Raw genomic sequence first — 6,108 nt, 5'->3', positions numbered from 1 at the left:
AAATGCAAGAAAGTTTTTTGATTTTCAAATGCAGAGGGCGTGACAAATTGTGATTAGTTGTCAGTTGAAAAATGCCAAAAAAAAAAACTCATAAAAAACGAAAAGCGAGGCAAGCTTGTTGGATTTCAATGATTTTTTTGTGCAAAAAAAAATGTTTAAATTATACCAAAAAAATAATAATAAAAAAGAATTCTTGATAATTAATAAACAAATAAACAATCTACATATATATATAAAATTGTGATGAATAATTTGTGTGTATATTTGATGGAGTTTTTGTGATTGATGTGATTCAGAAGAAACAAAAAAGGTGGTCGCGTAATTTTGTGTGTGTTTGGGTTTTTTTTTATTTGTTTAATTTTTATTAATTTAAAAATATCGAATCATTGAGATGATGTGAATTTGTTTTATTAATTTTTCTTGAAGGAAAAATAAGCTATGGAAACTTGGTAAGTTTTGTAGTTTTAAGATTAAACTTGAAGCTGATGAAATTGCCTTGAATACAATTTATTTTACACGCGTTTATTGGGATTTCTTCCATAAGGAGACATTGTTGTTGATAAAATAACTACGAGTGTGTCTCCTGTCTCCTCTAAGATTAGTGCCAAAAACCATGTTCATCAAAAACTTGGAAGTCGATAAACAAAAGAGGTTACTTTTGGGGTTGTTCAAGTAGAAAGAACTGTTTATGTTTATGCATTTTGCCGACGAATACTGACGCACATCCTCTGATCTGATGGAATGTGAAATTTTATTAAGGGTTTCTACTGAATCTTTTGTTACTTTTGGTCCAAATCAAGGTCATGAATATTTTTGTTACTGGAAGAATTGTATAGAGTAAATAATTTATTGTAGGTTTGATATTCCATTGCACATATAAAAGTGTTATTGTTTGTGTTAGCTTAATCATTAGTTAGGTGCATTAATTTTATTAATTATGATCAACCGATGTCGCATCAATTCCACTGTTTTGGGCCCACTTATTTTCATTATAGGGTGATGGCACTAGTAGTCAGCCCTTTAACTTTTTTTTTGCATTCAACTAGACCTTAAAAATATAATATTAAATTGTTGAATATAGTATGTACATTTTATGATTAGTTGATATGTGTGGATTATAAAATTCTATATATATTTAGCGAGTTTTTTACTCAAAACAAATTACAGACCATTTTTTAGATGGAAGTGTGATTTTGGAGTAGTCAGCCCCACGAGCTTCTGTTGTCGGCCCCTTGAGTTTCCAGTAGTCAGCCCCAACTTGTAAATTCATTTTTATAATACAAATGGTTATCATTGTTAAAAGTATCAACAAGTCTTTCTTTCAGAATTAAATAATTTATAAAAAAATAATAAGTAGGTAAAAGAGGAACTTTTATTTCAGTCAAACTTTATTCAAGATAAATAAATCTATTAACTAATGTAACAATGCAATAAGATATGGTTATAAAACCTATGTATTTAAGTATGTAAAAAAGATACTTAGGTATCTACAAGTTAATTAAACAAAATAAAATAAGCTTCATAATCTAGGCTTTCTAACATAGTTGACATGGTCAGGTGGGACTTGTAGCCATCGACGAGGAATAATAGTGGTCGTTTTATATTTTGTTCTGTAAGCCATCCATCAAAACTATTGGCTACATACGCGAAGACGGATACCAAAGAAAGTTTTAAAAGCGGCCACCAAAGAAAAAGGAACAATGTTTGAAGAATGGACTAATCTTGCAACAACATGTGGAACTAACTTGAACATAACTTCAGGAGAGCAACCGTCAAGGCTAAGGATAAAGTTTAATGAGATCCTGGAGCAGTTCGGAAGCGTACTGTTCGAGAGGTATGCATCGGAAGCCAGCTCTTCTCTGTTTAGATGCTACTATAGTCGTCTGAGTTACAACCTTCAACAGAACTCGTATCTTCTAAATAGGAACTCATTAAACAAAATAAATATAATTTTTAAAGCGAGAGGCGAATTGCTCAATCTAAATTTTGTACCACACCGACCAGATCTGCCTTTGCTGTGTAGTCTATGTAACATGAAAGCTCGTGAAGATACATTACATTTTATTGCGATATGCCCAGTGCTGATTGAATTTCGGTTGAGATACTTCAGCAAACGCAGCATAGAAGAAGGAGAAATGCTCAGCATACTCAACGGCGACCAAGGATGGGATGGACTCTACAACTATATTGTTACTGCACTACGTTATAGAAAAGCTATCCTTGAAGAAGATTTTTAGTTCTATAAAATAATAAACAAAAAATATTTAACACTTTCTGTATTTTAAAAAATGTAATAATATTTCAAAATGTCAGTCTGGTAGACGGCCATATTGGTCATGTCAATTAGGCTTAAGAAATTAATATTACAAATTGTTATTATTCTAAGAGCCAATTGCTCAATCTTCTAATAAACAGTCAGTTAACTGTTCGACGAATAAAGTTATTAGGCTCATAAACAATCAGATAAAAACATTGAATTTTTCAATCAAGAATAATTTATTCTACAGAATAACAAAAAAAAATTTTGTCAGATTCAAAAATATTTAAAATTAAACGTCATTTTTATTCATGATTGTTTTTGTTTTCTTGTTTTCCACTGTATTTTTTTCAAAATTCTTTCAAAACAGCTTTGACAACTGACACAATATTTTTATTGAGATTATTCCTTAGAATAATTTTATTCGTCTCTGAAAGAAGCAGATAGATTTATTCTTAGGAATAAGCTATATCTGCCTGTTGAAAAATTGATTTTTTCTCTATCCTTAGGAATAAGTACTAACTGACTGTTTAACTGACTATTGAAAAATTGGCCCTAAGAAATAAAGAAGTCATTTAAACTAAAAAAACTAACTAAACATACGCGAAGAATGTTTCTGACCCCATCGATATGCCCTCAGATCCCGGAACCACTTCCTGGCCGACTCTTCTGTCACTGATCTGACCTTTTGACAGTCCCTCTGGTGTTCTGATGGACAATTCCGGGTGACGTTTTAAAAATCCGTAATATCACGACTTTCCAGGTAGATCATCTTTAAAGGGATTCTTCCTTTTATCATCACGAATAAATGTTTGGACTGTGTTTAAGAGATTCGTGGCTTTTTGTAGAAAACCATACTTTGCAAGGTTTATAAGCCAGTTCGCTGAGTTTGTTCCTCCGCCGCCTTCAGTATTGTATCGGGTACCATTTTTCTAGATTTTTCTTCAACTCTGCCATGAATTCGGTCCTGCAGTGATCCTCTAGGTAGTTGCCTCTTCCGAGTAGTTGTGGAATTTTTTTTAGGTTTTTGTGTGCCTAGTACACAGCTGAAGCGAATCGAAAAATTTTTAAGTCTCCAACGTCGATAGCGAACATGTTAACGAACAAAATTCATCGAGTAATAGGTATGTCAGAGTGAAAATACAAAAATTACAAATAAAATTCAAGAAAAAAACATCAAAAAGTAAACACTAAAACAAAATGAATTAAATTTCGTTCAAGATTTCCTTGAGCTTTTTTGTATGGGAAATTTCGTTTCGCTTTAGCAGCATAGTAGGCTTAAGTCTTTAAAATTTTGATTTCCATAAAATAGAATATGTGTCATCTATTATAGTCAGCCACCCATTCTATCGTAACCTTTATGGGCGGCTGACTACTGAAACTATTAACTTTTTTCATATTTTTTTTGCGCCAATCTAAAAAAGAACAAAATTCTCTTAATCTTGCATATTCAGGTTAAAAAAAATTTAAAAAAGGAGTTTTCAGTAGTCAGCCGGGGGGGGGGGGGATGACCTTAGGAGAATTAAGAATAATTTGTCTCCTAAGGTCAGCCCCCCCTCTAAATAATTTACTTACAATATTTTGTAATTTTTTTTGTAGAAAAAGTGAAATAAAAACTATAAATAACCTATAAATAATCATATAATGCCCTTACCTTCAATATTTTAACAGCTATAGCTTTTTTTAAAAAACACTTTCACTAATTTTAAATTATGAAATAGTCACAAATCTGACTTTTACGAAAACTTGGAGCAAACTGGCATTTTTTACAAGAGAACGAGCAGCTGCATTGTAACAATTTTTTTCACCCAGACAGAAAAATAGTTAGGCATTTATAAAAAAAAATAATCAGAGAAAAAAAACTTTTGCGTTTACTATTTTGCTGCATTTTATGACGAAGTGGCTGACTACTGGCGGGGGCTGACCTTACATGCCATCCCTATATATAAATGATATTATGGAAAATCTCTCATCTTCAGGGCTGCTATTTGCAGATGATCTGAAGCTGTACAGGACTATTTCCTGTGTAAGAGACTGTATTTTGCTTCAAAAAGATCTAGATGTGCTGTCACAATGGTGTGAATTAAATTCTCTTCCATTGAATACAAGAAAATGTAAAACGATGTCTTTTTCCCGTCAAAGAGATCCTATAGTTTTTAACTATACATATCATTTGTTCAATTAAGAAATTAATCTGAAAGTAAAATCTGGTTTTTGAAAGACTACAAGTAAATATCTAGTCGGGTTTTTTTTTACACTAGTTTCAACACAAACAATAGCATCAGTTAATTTTCATTTTTCGTATGTTTCCATACTTGCAGCTAGGCTTGCTGTATTCCGTCAATTGCATTATAATCTTTGAACAACAGCCAACAACAACTTGAAGGTGCTACCTCCAAGTGTTTACGTTAGAGCATTAGTTAATTTTTACTGAGCCTCTTGGCAGAAGGTGCTCCAATGGGTTCTGACATTATCACTAGATTACATTGGAAATTAAAGTGGTTTAAGAATCGTTTTTGACAGTCTAACAAATCCAAAGGCCAAATTGGTTATTTGTGATTTGTGATAGTTGACAGTCAAATTGCATTTTTTGTAACAACAAAGTAGTTAGTCAATATTACTGTCAACTCGCTGGCTGAGAATTATAGGGTTGTATGTCAACTCACCTTAGTTTTGAGAAAATCGATCTCAAAGTTTTTTAAGGCTGGTTTTCGATAAAATAGTTACATAGCAGTAAAGTATTGATGCAATCTTATAAAGGACCCTAAAAAAAATCATAAAACCATGAACAAAACATTAATTTCATCACAAAAAAGGATCCTATGAGCATTTTTGAAAAATGACATACACTCCGCTTCAACTGAATAAGCACACAAATTTTCAAAGGTATTTTGTCCATTTTTTCCTAAGATTGAGCTTTCATGTATTTTTTGATGATGTTTACAGTTAGCCTGCGATGTTGAGAAACCAAATCAGAAAGAATAATCCTCAAAGTACAGCTATTTTTTTGCGTGTTCTCTTACAAAGCGTCCCATATGGAAAAATGCAGTTTTTTTTTGCGTCAACTGAATAGACACACGGTCTTTCAAGGTCAATATCTTCGTTGTTTATGAGAGTTTTGAGGTGTTTGGCATACCAAATCAAAGGTTGAAATGTTCTCAGTGAGATTTTGTCATTTAATTAAAATTAAAAAAAAAAGTAGTAGATTAAAAGCTTTGAATACTGTCGACAGAGCTTAAATTAATTTGTTAACGGAACAAGTACTGACCGGGTCTGCTATAGCTACCAAAATTGATCGGAGTTTTAGTGTGTTGCCTATTCGTACCTCAAAAATAAAAGTTCGTACAGCAAAAATATGAATTAAGGTAAAAAACGGCAAAAATAGCAGTTAATCGACGAGAAATTTTGAGATCTGCCTCCAATTCATTTGACTCTGGGGCAAAAATCAAACAAAAAGCTGGTGTTTCTGCAAGTGTTTCAACACTCCGCAGAGTAATTAACAGCACGGATCATTTTAACCCATTAAAAGTCCAAAAGAAACCAACTTTAAACAAGCAACAAAAAGGTATTCGTTTAGAATTTTCTAGACTCCATATGAGCTGGAAAAATGAGTGACTCAAAGTGGTTTTTTTCGTTTGAAAAAGGTCAATTTTGATGGCCCCGATGACTTCAATTATGAATCCATCAAAATTGACCTTTTTCAAACGAAAAAAACCACTTTGAGTCACTCATTTTTCCAGCTCATATGGAGTCTAAAAAATTCTAAACGAATACCTTTCTGTTGCTTGTTTAAAGTTGGTTTCTTTTGGACTTTTAATGGGTTAAAATGATCCGTGCTGTTAATTACTCTG

General features: G+C 32.3%; 1 protein-coding gene across 4 annotated transcripts in view; it reads left to right on the top strand.

Annotated features, from left to right (window-relative positions):
* The window catches only part of LOC129915362 (ELMO domain-containing protein F-like), a 143,043-nt gene that overhangs the window by 83,177 nt on the left and 53,758 nt on the right, over window positions 1-6,108 (top strand). The gene's annotated exons all lie outside the window — the stretch shown is intronic.

The sequence above is a fragment of the Episyrphus balteatus genome, chromosome 3 (assembly GCF_945859705.1).
Source record: "Episyrphus balteatus chromosome 3, idEpiBalt1.1, whole genome shotgun sequence".
Taxonomy (NCBI): Eukaryota; Metazoa; Arthropoda; class Insecta; order Diptera; family Syrphidae; genus Episyrphus; species Episyrphus balteatus.
This window is presented reverse-complemented; position numbering and strand designations above follow the sequence as displayed.